Source organism: Leopardus geoffroyi, chromosome C1 (assembly GCF_018350155.1).
Source record: "Leopardus geoffroyi isolate Oge1 chromosome C1, O.geoffroyi_Oge1_pat1.0, whole genome shotgun sequence".
NCBI classification, from domain to species: Eukaryota; Metazoa; Chordata; class Mammalia; order Carnivora; family Felidae; genus Leopardus; species Leopardus geoffroyi.
In genome coordinates, this window is record NC_059328.1 from 37570632 (window position 1) to 37585786 (window position 15155).

Below are 15155 nucleotides of genomic sequence, written 5' to 3' on the forward strand. Positions count from 1 at the left end.
CCAAGCCTTTAACAGCCAGTCTCTTCATCTGCCCTGCCAATCTCGCTCCCGGCCCCTCGTGAGCCTTGGGGTGTATCAGCCTGGATGTAAAACTACAGATTAACAGAGATCAGCCAGATCTTTGCGGAGCATCGTTTGACAGAAGATTTGACTGATCTCTACTGTGCCCCAGGCCCTCCTGGGCTCCAGGCCAAACTGGGTTGGCTTTGGAGCTATTGACTATATAGCCCATCAGACTCCGGGCCTGATGCCTGTTGGCCCATAGGACCATGTGACTAGAATGAAGAGTAGGGGTCAGGGGTGGCCGACACAGCTGGGCCTGTAAAGCTGCCAACTGCTTTGCTCTTGGGGGAGCCCTCCTCGACTCACAACCTAGAGAGCTCCCGGCACATACCCGTGCACGCACATACCCGTGCACGCACATACCCGTGCACGCACATACCTGTGCAGTACAGTGCTATCCATACACAGCTCCCAACTCCTCAACTCCCTGTGTGAGGACAGACTCTCTACCCCCTCAAACTCTGCTCTCCCTCCTGATTAGTAAGTGGGGGAGGGAGGCTGGTAAGGAGGCAGCCAACACATCACTTCTTCCTGTGCTTAGTATGGACAGTGGATATGTAGAGGTGTTTAGCAAATTCTTCCCATTGTGAGCCAGCCCCAGCATTGGGCAATAGAGAAGCAATGAATCCGATCTGAGTTCCTGGCCTCAGGGTTCACGTTCTAGTAGGGACAGCAGATACTTGCACAGATCAGTATAATAGAAACTACACAGTAGAGGGTCCAAGTGAGAACCCATAGAAAGAGAGCCTGGATTTCACTTTGGGGGTTTGGGGATGGTGACAGGAAAAGCTCTTTGGATAAGGAGGACTTGGAGGTGCACTGAGGTTTGATAAAGGGCTTCTCGGCTACTATACCTACAGAAATGGAGGCACAGAGGTGGGAGAGTGAGGGGCAGGGCAGGAAATGGTGAACTGACAGATGTCATGCTAGATACAGCCCGGGGTGGGGGGTAGAACTGCTTTCACTGCAATGATTTGGTTTGTAACCAGCCCTTAGAAGTGCTTAATGCTTCCCAATCCCTCTCTCCACCTGTCTAGTAGTACCTTGGATGGCTTTGGATGGTTCCTGGGGAGCAGAAGACCACCATCTTTCTTGTTTACTACTTTATCTCCCTGCTTGGCCACACACTCAATTCCTTCAAATCAGCCTCCCTTTTATCACCTCGAGTGCCCCCTGGGAAGCACTCCACCTCTTCTCTCCCTGCTTACACGACTCTCATCCTTCAAGGACAGAGGAGTCCTGCTTGCTCCAGGGACACCCTCTGACCACTCCAGCCCACAGTGGCCTCCTCATCAGACCACTTAAAATGACTGAGGTAACCCTGCAGCTTCATGCAATGACCCCCTTTCCAGTAAACGCTTTGATACATGCTATATTAGGATGCTATTTTTACAACAAGAAATCCACTTGACTCTAGGATGGGGAATTGATTGCAAGGAACTTGGAATCTCAAGCAACCTGATGCAGGAAAGGACTTGACCTGGCTTAGCAATCCAGGGGTGGCATCTCCCTGCTTCTGTCTCTGCCTCTGTTCTGTTCTCTTCCCAGACTGGCCTTCTCTGCCTTCTATCGGATGGGCGGGGGCGGCAACGTGACTGCTCACAGCACCTGACAGGTCCAGCCATGTGAAAAGAATCTCCAAATTCCCAAGAGAAGGTGATTGGCCCAAATGAAGCAGGTGTCCCACACTGGCCCAGTTGGCTTTGGGAAGGGGAGTGGGGTCACACAGTAGCTGCCAGGCTACTCCTTTGGGAGTCATTCCCCATAGTCATCAGGCCCTGGGCTGTTCTGAGAGAAGGAAAATTGTCATGAGCAGGGAAAATACCCCAAAGATGTCTATTACTTATCTGTAATGTAATGTGACTAAATGCTCGTGAGTTCCTATTCCAGACTATTCTATTGACCTCCTTTGTGACTTGAGGCAAGTCCTTCCCCTCTTCGGCTGTAGTTTTCACTGTGCATGGGGAAGGGTGGGGCTAAGTGTTCTGTTGGGCTCCTTAAGTCTCTGGGACTTTGGGCCAATTACTTACTTTCTCCGAACCTCTGCTTTTTCATCTGGGAGCAAAACAGCAGCAACAATATCCATCTCACAGAGTAAATGGAAGACAGTACGCATGAGATTATCTAACATAGGCTGGTACTGAGATGCTCCAGAAATGCTAGTGCCTCTAGTAGATATAAATTGGGGTGGCCTCCAAGCTCACAGTGATTTCCCCTGGTGGTCCTGGCCGTGATACCCCATGTGTTTGGGAGAATTGTTTCTTCTCTAGCTGGGAGCTGCCACCCTCCAACAGTGATTTGTCAAGGGGACAGCACGTCCCAAATCGGATCCCTTGGAATGCTTCTCTGGGGCTCTCTTTTCCAACTGCAGCTCTTCTGTCCCCATTTGCAAAATTCTAAGGACGGGACCATAAAGCTGCCAACAGCCAGGCCCCCAAACTCATGGAGAAAGTGGTCTGCGAAACGGAAGCCAGTATGAAGAGGATGTTTGAGTTCTCGGTTCCGAACATCTCAAAATCCTGTTTCACCCTTACCATAATTCATGAGAGGGTACATGCTCCTCATTTATCTAAAGTTGGTTTCAGTTGGTATTCTGTTACTTGCAAGCAACGACCCCTGATAATACATCTCCCTCCCTGTCCAAGCCTCAGAAGCCTTACCTATAAGATGCTGGGGCCACAGCCTGCCTCTTCATCTGGGATGTTCTACCACTGCATTCATCAATTCCTTCATTTCATCCATTACTTATCTGTAATGTAATGTAATGTAATGTAATGTAATGTAATGTAATGTAATGTAATGTCAGTCAGTCAGCATCTGTAATGTCAGTCAGTCAGCATCCGTGCTGCAACTGTTCTGTCCCTGGCCCCATGTTGGATGCTAGGAGTCACTCTAGAGGAATAATTCACACCGCCAGTTCCCCAGACTCACAGAGTTAGGGGGAGCTGAGCAAGCATTCAGTACTGAGTATGGTAACGGCTGTGATGGAGGGAAGCATGGGCATTGTGGGGAAGTCAGAGAAGAAGTCACAGGTCCATTTGGAATGCTTCCTGGAGGAGGTGGCATGAGCAGAGTTTTCCAGATGGAGGTGGGAGCAGAGAGAGGAGGAAGGGCATTCCAGGCAGAAGAAGCTAACTCTGTAAGGGCCCAAAGGGGAATGAGGGAAAGCAGCAGGCTGGGGCTGGAGGGAAGGGACACAAGCGATGAATGGATTTGTATTTTCCACCCATGCAACTTCTGGGGGAAAAAACAATAACTAAGCCTCCATTTTTGAAACTTGGAAAGTCCCCGGGGCGGAGTCTTTGAACAGGGATGAGAAGAAGTGACTCTTGACCACAGTAAAGCACTGGAGCAAATGATCCTTTCTCCAGTAGGCTGCCTCACTGGACCTTGGTCCCGCCAGGACAGCCATGCTCGCAGCTGCATCCAGCGGCCCATGCTAGGCTGTTGTTGGATCCACCTAAAAATAGGAAGGCAGGGAGCCTCACGCCAAGCAGACGGCAGGAGAGCAGCCCAGGCGGGCCAGGGAGGAGCGCAAACATCCCCCCCTCCTAGGAAACATACTCATTACATTCTGAGCAAAGGCGGTTCACAATGCATCCTGGAGAAAATATGCAGTTATTGCCCCCAAACATGCCAAAGTTCGACTAATGACTGCACGCCTGCTCCAAAGGCTTAAACTATTCCAGATGCTGCTTCTTGCCTCTGGGAGACTGCTTCTTTCTCCCAGCCTGAGGTTCTGGACTCTTCCTTGGGTTCTAGTCCTCTGGGAGACATACAGTTGGCTGAGGGTCTTGGGGTAAGTGATCGCCCTCTCTGGGTCTCCTAGGGGCAATCTACAGGATCTTTGCCTTAACCGACTGTTGTGGAGACTATGCCTACCTGCCTGATGGGGCGGTGGGGGAGGGTGCCAGGTGGGAAGCCTGGAGCCAGGGCTCTAGGCGATTTGGGGTGAGGCGAGGGGTTCTGAACTTGACTGTGTTCAGTTTCTGCATCTATCAAATGGTAATAATCCGTAGGGAAGCAATAATTAGAAGACTCAAATCTCCAAGCACACTCAGGGATGGCTACCACCGGACAGCACCGAAGCTTGGACCTGTCTTCCGGCTGAGTGACCCCGGGGAGTTCCCTCCCCCTCTGTGAGCCTCCCTTCCGTCATCTGTGAACTGGGGATGGCTGCTGGTTAAATAACTCATGCATGCTTATTGTCTATTTTTTTTAAATTTAATCAACCCATTTGAGCAGATGATACACTCACGTGATTCCAAGTTCAAAAGATGCAAATGGCACAGAGTTAGTCTCCCTCTCACTCCTGCTCCATAACTACACCGTTTTCTTCCACTGAGGCAGCCACTGCTATTGGTTTCTGGTGTATTAAATATGGATAAATTAAAAGGATTTTTATTGCAGTATTCACACACACACACACACACACACACACGCAGCCAAGTGACCGTCTCAAAAACACAATTCAGTGAATAATGAGCATACTTCTAATTCTCAAAAAGAAAAAAGGAAGAACCACCTGAGACTCATCACCTAAAGATAAAATTGTTGATATTTTGGTGTATTTTCTTCCTGTTCCTTTTCTATGTGTGTATATACATACACATTGGAACCATGCCATGTAACTTCTGTACCCTGGTTTGTCGTCGTTGTTGTTTTGCTTTTGTTTTTTTAGAGAGAGAGAGAGAAAGCATGAGCGGGGGGTGGGCGGGGAAGGTCAGAGGGAGAGAGAGGCAATCTTAAGCAGGCTCCACGCTCAGCACAGAGCCTGATGCGGGGGTCTCGGATGCTCAACCGACTGAGCCACCCAGGCACCCCATACCCTATTTCATGTATTTAACACATACCATGAACGCTTCTTCAGGTCACTAAAAATTCCTCAAAATTGGTCTTTCAATGTTTGCCTAATGTTTCAGGGAATGGACCCTACTTTTTACCGTAGAACATCAGGTTCAATTTCCCGTATTGCAAATGACAGTCATGAGCACCCTTGAGCATGCATGGTGCAGCACATTCCTCTGGATGAACTCCTAGCAGGGGAATCACTGAGTCAAACAGTATGAACTATAGCACTACAGCTCAGGAGAAAGTGTGCAGGGTTGGCCCAATGCACAGAACTGCTGTGCTAGAGGTGTTCTGTAAGGCTCTGGCCTTGTGCTGGGCACAGACACGGGGCTCCATGGTGAGCCAAGTGGCTGCATAGAAAGAACAGGTAAATGCTTGCTCCTCCTCTCCCTAGAGCTCTACACTCTAGGCCCTCCCTCCCTGGGGTCGTCTTCTTCTTCTTTTTAAAAATTTTTTTAATGTTTATTTATTTTTGAGAAAGAGAGCGGGAGAGAAAGCATGAGCGGGGCAGGGACAGAGAGAGGGAGACACAGAATCTGACGCAGGCTCCAGGCTCCGAGCTGTCAGCACAGAGCCCGACGTGGGGCTCGAACTCACAAACCGAGAGATTGTGACCTGAGCCAGAGTTGGACGCTTAACCGACTGAGCCACCCAGGTGCCATCCCCACTTTTTTTTTTTTTTTTACAAAATTTTTAATTTTACTTATTTTGGGGGGGGAGGGGGCAGAGAGAGATGGAGTCTTCTGACAGCCACAAAAAAGGGGCTCTGTCTCATCTGAGCTTTATCATTCTAATCATTGGAGACTTGTCAAGTGAATGTTTAACAGCTGGCTTTCTGGGGGAGGGAGGTGGCAGTAGGTTCTGATTGGTAGCACTGGCCCATTTCCATGGTGTAAAACCTCCCACTGTGACCATTGTCAAACTGCCAACACGTCATCGAAAGCAGTGTTGGGATGAGATGCACCTAATCTCATAGGCTGTCTGGAGCTGACTTGTCCTTCCATCTGCCCAAGTTGCCCTCTTGCCCCTCTTCTTCCTCCTCCCCATTCATCCCCCAACCTGAGGATCATCCAGAGTGATAGGGATTGAATATTTTTTGGGGGGAGGTGGGTGTTGCTAAAGAATGAGAACATCCTGAAGAAGGAGAAACTGAGACTTCAGGAGGTCCAGATGATTGTCCCAGGGCACCCAGCCAGATGATGTTTCACAGGGTGTCAGTCCCTGCTCCGTGCTTGGGACACTTCTCAGATGGGAGCCCATGCTTCCTACTGCGGAAATACACTGCCTTTTCTAACACTCCTCTCCCTCTTTGGTGACTCTGGCACTGGATCCACAAGAGTATGAGTCCCAAGCTTTGCCCTTCAGGAGCTGAGAGCCAAGTGGGGAGGCAGAGACACATGGGAGGTTTATGCAAGGCAGGGGGTGAGTGCCTTACAGGAGCTCCCCTGTTCAATTGACTCCAGTCTGGGCTTCCCTTCTTCTCTCTTCTCCCCTTGTAACAGACATTGTTGAGGGCTCCAATTCCTCCTTCCTGAGGGAACCCGGTTTTTCCGTATCTACTCTCATGCAGCAGCCCGTTTTGTGGGCAAGCGACCCATCCTCAGTTCTGGGAGGGGGTAAGGTCTGATTAGTCTTGATCAAACCTGTAATTTATTTTTCCTTGCCAGAGATTGTTTAGGAATGGGAGGTGATCCAATTCTGGCCAATGAGAGCTGAGGAGACACAGCCTGGGTGGTGAGACAACCTCTCTTCTTCTGGATACTTGGAACTCAGTGTTGTAGTTTGGGTGTTGTAATTGCCCTGTCGCCAGGCTGAAGATGAAGCCAACCCATGAGGGACAGCAGAGCCAAGAAAATTACAGAAAAGGGGAGCCAGAGCCCTAACTGCAGCCTGCCTCTGACCTTCCTGTTAGGGAAAAAATATATAGATATATTTCCTTCCAGCCTAAATCATTTTGAGTTGATGTTTTCTGTTACATGAAGCCAAAAACATCCTAAATGATAAAACACTTCCAGTCCATCATCTGCATTACAAAGGTACTGGTTATTATACAACAGGGATCTTATCATACCACTTCCTGACTCTAGTTTTTCAATGGCTTCTGTAGAAAGTTAGGATAAGGGCGCCTGGGTGGCTCAGTTGGTTAAGCGTCCAACTCTTGATTTCAGCTCAGGTCATGATCTCACGGTTCACCAAGACTGAGCTCTGCATTGGGCTCCACACTGACAGAGTGGAGCCTGCTTGGGACTCTCTCTCTCTCTCTCTCTCTCTCTCTCTCTCTCTGACCCTCCCCTGCTTGTGCTCTCTCTCGAAATAAATAAACAAACGTGAAAAAAAGGAAGTTAGGATAAAATCTTTGTTCAGTGTCTCCTTTCCCTGCATAACGCCCACCTACCTCCCAGAAAATGTCAGCCCCTGCGGGTGGCACACATGGTCTTCATCACTGGCTCCCTAGTGCCTGGCGTAGAGTCTGTTGCAAGGCAGGTACTTAATAAATACTGTTGAATAAGTGCAGAGGAGAGGAGCTAGGGCTGGGGGGTGGTCAGAGTTCTAGGCTTCATTTTTGGCTTTGCGCTGACTTATTTTGGGACTTTGGGTGCATCTCTCTCCTGTCTGGACCTCAATATCCAAAACCGTAAAGAAGGCGTATCAGACTAAAGCAGTAGCTTAAGAGTGGGGTTTAGGGGAGCCTGGGTGGCTCAGTCAGTTAAATGTCCGTCCTCGGCCCAGGTCACGATCTCACGGTTTGTGAGTTCAAGCCCCACGTTGGGCTCTGTGCTGACAGCTCAGAGCCTGGAGCCTGCTTTGGATTCTGTGTCTCCCTCTCTCTCTGCCCCTTCCCCACTCATACTCCCTGTCTCTTTCTCTCTCAAAAATAAATAAACATTAAAAAAAAGTTTTTAAAAAAGAGTGGGCTTTAAAACTACCCCTCAGGGGCGCCTGGGTGGCGCAGTCGGTTAAGCGTCCGACTTCAGCTCAGGTCACGATCTCGCGGTCTGTGAGTTCGAGCCCCGCGTCGGGCTCTGGGCTGATGGCTCAGAGCCTGGAGCCTGCTTCCGATTCTGTGTCTCCCTCTCTCTCTGCCCCTCCCCCGTTCATGCTCTGTCTCTCTCTGTCCCAAAAATAAATAAACGTTGAAAAAAAAAATTACTTTAAAAAAAATAAAAATAAAAAAATAAAACGACCCCTCAGTGACTCCATATAATAGCAGTTGTGCTTTTAGTGTCCACTGATGCAAAGCTTTATTTTAAAATTTTTTCTTAATGTTTATTTATTTTTTTACAGACAGAGACAGACAGAGTGCAAGCAGGGGAGGGGCGGAGAGAGAGACGGAGACACAGAATCCAGAGCAGGCTGGGCTATCAGCACAGAGCCAGATGCAGGGCTCGAACTCATGAGCTGAGTTGTGACATCATGACCTTAGCCCAAGTCAGACGCTCAACCAACTGAGTCACCCAGGCGCTCCGGAAAGCTTTACAATGCGGGTACTTGTCTGTCACAGCAGCATCCGTGTCCATTCGAAAAGCCTTCATACTTGTGTGTAAGACACACCGTCTATCCTCCTTACAGACAGCACCGGGTGCCATGTGGTTTCCAGATGCCTTACTTGAGCTAAGGGGCCCACAGGCTGGGAACACTGGCCTGGACCATCACAGAGTTCTTCAGGCACCAGGGGCTTATGCGTCTGGCAGGGGCCACAGCAGTTATAGCTCTTGCTCAGGGTCACACGGCAATTAGTGGTGGATTCAAACTCACTCTTCTCCGGCCTGGGTTCCTTTGGCTCAGTCAGTCTGGCTGATAGCACCAGTCCCCCTCAGCTTCCCTGGAAACGAGAAGCAGGGAGGCCGGTGAGCCCTGAGATTGCCTAGGGTGGGGGGACGAGGTAGATGGCAGAACACACAACGCTGACAGCCCGAAATGACAGGAAACATACTTCAGATGCCGGGGGTGTGGTTTAGGAGCGGCTGGAATTACACCCTCAGGGCTGAGCCAACATTGTCTGAGTCTGAGCCTGAACCGGGTCTGGACCCTGCAGAGGCAGGGACAGCGTGGGGGGTCTCGGCCCAGGGCTGCGGAGCTGAGCAGAGAGACAGTGAAGGCAGGAGGCGGATTCCCAGCTGGCAACCAGGCTCGGGGAACTTTTGCCTTTCCAGACACGTGCACTCATTTGTTGATTTGCTCATTCATGATTCATTCATTCATTCACTCATTCATTCACCTAGGTAGTAGTCACTCAACAAGGCTCACTGAGCTGTGCCGCCTGCAGCCTGGCATAGGGTCCGAGGAGGAACTGGGCACAGAGGGAGGCAGACACACAGCGTGTACTCAAGTCTCTCTGGGGGCGCCAGCCGGCCCTCTCCCTGGGGAAGGGAGTGGAGGGGGGAGTTGGGAAATGTGTTCTAGCGGAAAGTGCCTAATACGAGTGGTACTCAAAGGACAAGGAAGAATACGCCAGGCAGGTGCGGAGGGGGGTGGGGAGTCTCTCAGAGGGAAAGATGTTAATAAAGGTCTTAGGAGATGGAGGGACTGGTTGGAAAAATAAATGAGACTGTATTTTTACCTAAAAGTGGCAAAGTAGGCTGTGCTCATTGCACTTCCCAAAACCTCAGAGTAGGAGAGGACCTGGTGCTCGGTGACAGTGGCTCTGTACAGAATGTGTGTGCACCGAGGGCAAGCGGGCACAGGGACCTGGCCAGGCGGTGGGGCCGCAGGTCAGGCCACGGTTAACATTGTGCTCTGAGTCTCAACGGGAGTGAGTGACGGGAGCCCCTGAAGGTGCTCAAGAAGGGCTGCCTGCAGAGGCCGTGTCGCTCTAGCTACTAACTAGAGGCGGAATCGGAGGAGGAGGTCGGGAGAGCAGTCAGGAGGCTACTGCCCTGGGCACTGTGAGAGCTGGTATTGGCCTCAACAAGGATCGGGACAGAGAGACAAGAGCAGAGGACAGATTTGAGGGCAATTTCTGAGAGCTGACAGGTCTGGGTGACTGGAGGTGGTCAGAGAAGGAGAGAAAGGGGCACGTGGTGATGGACGGGATGATGGCCAATTCCTGGACTGTGTGGCATGGATGTTTAAGCCACTCTCTGAGATGGACGGTGGAGGGTCCCTCTCTGACCTGGTCTGGAGTGAATGGCAACAAGGGGTCTGATGCTCCTCCAGAGCCAGAGCCTTGGTTCACACCTTACTGTCTGCTCAGCCTCCCATCTGGTCTCAGCCTCCAGCCTCTTGCCCCTCTAGTCTCTCTGTGGCCACACTGATCTCCACAAGGGTTGTGACCATGCCACTCCCCCGCTGAAAAACTTCCAAGGGCCACCTGTTGTCTGAAAAGATCTGAGCACCTAGCCTGGCAAATAAATTCATCTACAATCTGACCCCGTCTACCTTCTCTGTCTCAGTCCCTTGGCACTCTCTACTAGCCACAGTGAACAATCATAGTAACAACAACAATAAGAGTGACAGCAAACAACAGCTGACACACAGCATTGATGTGTGCTAGGCAATGTCCTAAGAACTTTACATATATTCGCTCATGTAATTCTTAGTAGAAAAACACTGCAAGTCTTGGACTTCCCAGAATGGACCATATATATCCTCTTGCCTTCAGCTCCTCACCTTGAGTTTTCTTGTTCTGGCATCCAGCCATCCTTCCAGCCGTGTGATACGTATTTATAGACCATCGGCTTATGCCAGGCCCTGAACTGAGTGTCTGGGATCCCAATATAAGTAAGATGTGCACCTGTCCTCAATAGGTACAGTCTAATGTGGGAGATGGAAACATAAAAAGTCAAGGTTAAGTGCAAAGTGACAGAGAGAATGAAGGCAGAGAATGAGCCTCAATCCAGCCTGGGGCCTGCCAATCTGGCCCACTGCTGCTTTACCCCCTCCAGGAAGCCTTCCCAACTTTGCCAAGCTGGGTGAGGTCCCTCTTCTGTGCCCCTTCAGTCCCTTCTTTGCCTGCATCACACACTGCCCACCGTGTACAGGAAGTGTCTGTGTGGCTGCCCCCTCCTGAGCACCATGAAGGCAGAGAACAGTCTGACTTATCACTGACACAGCACCTGAGGCAGCCTGGACACAGGTCCTTAGGATTTGCTGAATAGAAGTGCTTGAAGCATGAAGAGCCACAAAGAGGGGCATCCTCTGCTTGGGTTGTTCTCTGGTGCTCTCCCCACAGTCAGGGCTGACCTTATTTCCTTTCCTGAGCCTGGTTCAGGCCCCTCAGCCCAGAGGGCACCCCACAGGGATCAGGCCCTGTCGGTAAGGGTGGGGCTGCTGCTTTCATTAACTAGTTCAGAAGCAGCCTGGCTAGAAAAGGTCACACCAGAATGGGGGCCCAATATACCCTCAGCCAGATTGGAGGTATCTGGCCCAGGCTCTGAGGAAGGAGCAGTATCCTGGGCAGTTCTAGTCTTGGGGGTAAGAGGGAGGAGGCCCTTCAGCAGCCCTCAGGATCCCTTAGTGGTGGGGGTGCAGGCGGGTGTCTCCTAGAGTTCCTTTGGTTCCTGAGCCCTTTCTGCAGCCTCTGGACTATGGGATCTGTGGATGCTGTGATGAGGGCTTCAGGAATATATGACCCTGGAGTGGTCTTTGGGGGTATTTGAGGAATATTCCAGGTCTGGTGATAGCTCAGGCTGGCCCCTTGGATTCTCATTGGGGTAACACAGCCCTTTCTCCCCAGAGCTCTGGAGTAGCAATCATGGGCTCTCCTAGAGGCACTGTGAATCTTGGGGCAAGGACCTGAAAGGACTCTCCCAGGCAGAGGGGTTGAGAAGCTCCAGCCCCCACCCTCTGCTCCTTGCCTCGAAGCCCATCTTGGCTCCTGGTGCCTCTGTAGGGGTGGGGCTGGGGGCAGGGAGCCTTGGGGGCTGATGCTAACAGCTTTGGACAGGGTGGGAATTTCCATTCCTATCTAGGGAGCCATCAACGCTGTGTGCCCTGACCTGGGCCTTTGGCCTCCAAAGGGCAGTGGGAAGGCCGGCCCCAGGGCCAATCCCTGGCCATTAATCCCTCCTGCCAGCCTGAATATCCACCCAGCGTGGTCAGACAAAGGACTGCCCAGCCCAGCCACTGTGTTCCTCCCGCCCCAGGGGCTCCACTCAGACGCTGGGCCGCCTGGAATCCAGGCCCATGAGAAAGGGGCCGCCTTCACTGGCCATCTTATGCCCGGATGCTCAGCCGCATCCCGTCCGGCCCAGGGCCTGTGAAAAGAGGGCCCAGCCACGCTGAAAACACGGATTAGCCCTTGGGCCACCCCCTGACACCGGCCTGCTCGGCTCCGGGAAGCAGGCCCAATGGAGGGGGCCAGGCAGGCACAGAGAACTGGAAAAGTCTGGGTTCTCACCCCTTTGGCCCAGTTCCCTGCCCCCACCCTCCCCATGATTAGCATAGCCAAGTGCACATTCAGTATCATTTACTGAACATATACTATGTTCCAGGCTCTACATGGATTGGAAAATTGAAAGTACAAGAAAATTGCTGTCTGCCATGGGAAGTAATAAAAGCCACTCGCCATAACTGCCTCCCACCTCCCCACACGTGCACACACACACACACACACACACACACACACACACACCAGATCCGTAGGTGTGAGACAGAGGCTGTGGTAGGGGTCTTCAGAGTGGCCTTAGGCCCTAAGGGAAGGCAGGAGAGATGGTGGCTCTGATTCTGTGCCTGAGTTCAGCGGCAGGATTATGCTGCACCTGAAAAATATGCAGGCTCTGAGATCACTTCTCTGGCTCTGCCTCCCTCCTTCCCTTCCTGGTTTAATACTGGAAATGCCAACTGGGGAGCAGAAAGAAGAATCTCCTGTTACCAAGTGCCGTTGTGGGCTAAGCACCTTTTCCTACATGATCTCATCTGAATCTCATGACAATGCTGAGAGGGTTCATTACTGCCCCCATTTGGCAGGCGAGGAAACTGAGGCTCAAATGATCACTGGCCCCAGGTGGCTCCTCTCGCGCAGCGAGATTCCCTGCTCCTGCAGTTGCTTGTCTTGTCTTATGTGAGCTGTTCTTTGTGCCTGTACCGTCTTGTGTTCCGTAAGGCCTGGGCTCAGGCAGTAGAGTGCAGTGTAGAAAGGGAACTGAGGGGGAAACTGTGCACATAAACCAGCCTGGCTCCCCATGGTTGTAGGGTTGGGGGGGCGGTCATCTCCAGATCTCTGAGTGTCACCTTCTCCTTCCCCTCTGATTCTACAGCCCCCCTCTGCCCACCTCTCTCCTAGCTGTAACTGTCTGTGTGTCCATCTCCCCACCAGATCGAGAGCCTCTTTGTCTCTGTCTTCCCTGAGCATGGGCAGAGGGCCTGGTACAGAAGTGCTCAGTGAGTGTTGTGGGCTAAACTGAGGCCAGGAGGCCTGAAGGAGGGGTGGGTTTGGGGTCCACGAGGAACTGACTGGCACTTGCAGATTACTGAGATGTGGGGAGTGGCGGGGGAAGGAGGAGCCTAAGGTGGTGTTCATTATTTCTGCTCCAGGTGATGAGGGGGCAAGGGCCCATTTGCTGAGATCTGGAGGGCAGAAAGGGGAGCAGGATGGGGTTGGGGTGCACCGGGTCAAGGTTGATGTCCAGTGGACACTGGAAATGCTGACCTGGAGGTCAGGAGACAGGCTAGGCATCAACTCTGGAGCCAAAGTTGTGAGAGCTGGAAGAACTCCAGAGGAAGTCGTTTCTAGTTTCAGCTTTAACATATGGTGTTCTTGGACGAGTCCTGATGCTGGTGCCCTGGGCTCTGGGTTTAATTCCAGCCCTGCCACTTACTAGCTGTGTGAAGTTAGGTAGGTCCCTTAACCTCCCAGAGCCCTACTTTCCTTATCTGCAAAGCAGAGATTATGGAACAGTACTGACCTCACCAGGTGTTTGCCCTGAACTGAGGTAATGCGTGTGACACAGACAAAGGCTTGGTAATGGTGGCTGTTACACCAGATTGGAGCTGAGAGAGTGGGGCCCTCAAGCTTCGAGTTTGGATTTGGAAGCCCTAGACCACAGGCCTGCAGTAGCTAGCTTTGGTCATCTCTACCCCAGGGCACTCCATCCACATTAGGGCCAGAATGCAGATGAGGCATCTAGAGCCACAAATTTAAGAAGGCCCTGGCTCTCAAGTGCTGACCCTGAACTTCCAGCACCCTGAGAGCAAGTGCCCCCTTAAATTTAGGCCTTAGGCACTTCACTTGCCTCACCTACTCCAGCGCTGCTCCAGTGATCTTGCCTCCCCCCCCCCCCCCCCCGCCCCACCCCCGAGGACAAGCCTCTTTAAGGCAAGGTTTCTGCATTCTTTGGTTCCCTTCAAGCCAGGGCTGGCTGTCCTGTCACTTTGGAAAGATTTCTTGAAAATAGGCTCAGGGTGACATCACCTCTGGATGGTGGTGGTAGGTGGTGTTTCCCAGAGTGAGTTTTTAATAAAAACCACTAAGTCACCCCCATCTCCAATGAGATGTGAATGTGGCATTTCTGGGTCAGTAAGCACTTTTCTCAGACCTCCAGTCTGTGGAAGCACTTAGGGAGTCTCTCTCTGGCCCAGCAACTGGTCCTTGGAACTTCGGGCTCTGTCGGCCTGTGTTGGTTGTGTTTTGTGCCTCTCCCCAGTGTGCATGCGGGGTGTGTGTGTGTGTGTGTGTGCATGTGGGAGAGAGAAAGAGAGAGGAAGAAGGGAAGGGAACTCTTTCTCTCGAACAGAAGGAGCACGAAGAGGCATCCAGAAAGGCAACTCTTATGTTATGGACTTTCTGGGACCCCTTGATTTAAATTCTTTTTTAATATTTATTTATTTTTGAGAGGGAGAGAGACACACACACAGAGCACGAGCTGGGGAGGGGCTGAGAGAGAGGGAGTGACAGAATCCGAAGCAGGCTCCAGGCTCTGAGCTGTCAGCACAGAGCCCTGTGCAGGGCTCTACCTCACAAACCGTGAGATCATGACCTGGGCCGAAGTCAGAGATCAACCGACTACAGCACCCGGGTGCCCCTGGGGGCCCTTGATTTAAAGCAGCCAGTCCTCTGGTCCCCAAATGTGCTAGCTGGATCACTTTTCAGGATTTTGTTTTCTCAAAGGATGCTCACAAATGTCTTGGACAGGGCAGGGGTGTGCAGGAGGTAGCAGAGAGAGGAGATGGTGACCCTGGAACCACCAGACATCCTCCTCCCAGACAAAGCTGGCCTTCTCTCTCTGCCAACCCCCCCCTCCCCCATTCTACCCTTTTAATGTCCAAGACCAGCATGGTGTCAGGACACAGAAGGCTGGCAA

General features: G+C 51.6%; 1 long non-coding RNA gene across 1 annotated transcript; it reads right to left on the reverse strand.

Moving 5' to 3' along the window:
- Nucleotides 1-1417: 1417 nt before the first annotated feature.
- On the reverse strand, nt 1418-10887 carry LOC123597844. Its single transcript, XR_006712276.1, has 5 exons — nt 10525-10887; nt 8671-8737; nt 4322-4429; nt 2724-2812; nt 1418-1851 (listed from the first exon to the last, which is right to left on the reverse strand). It is a non-coding gene; the product is annotated as an uncharacterized LOC123597844 (long non-coding RNA).
- Nucleotides 10888-15155: the final 4268 nt, after the last annotated feature.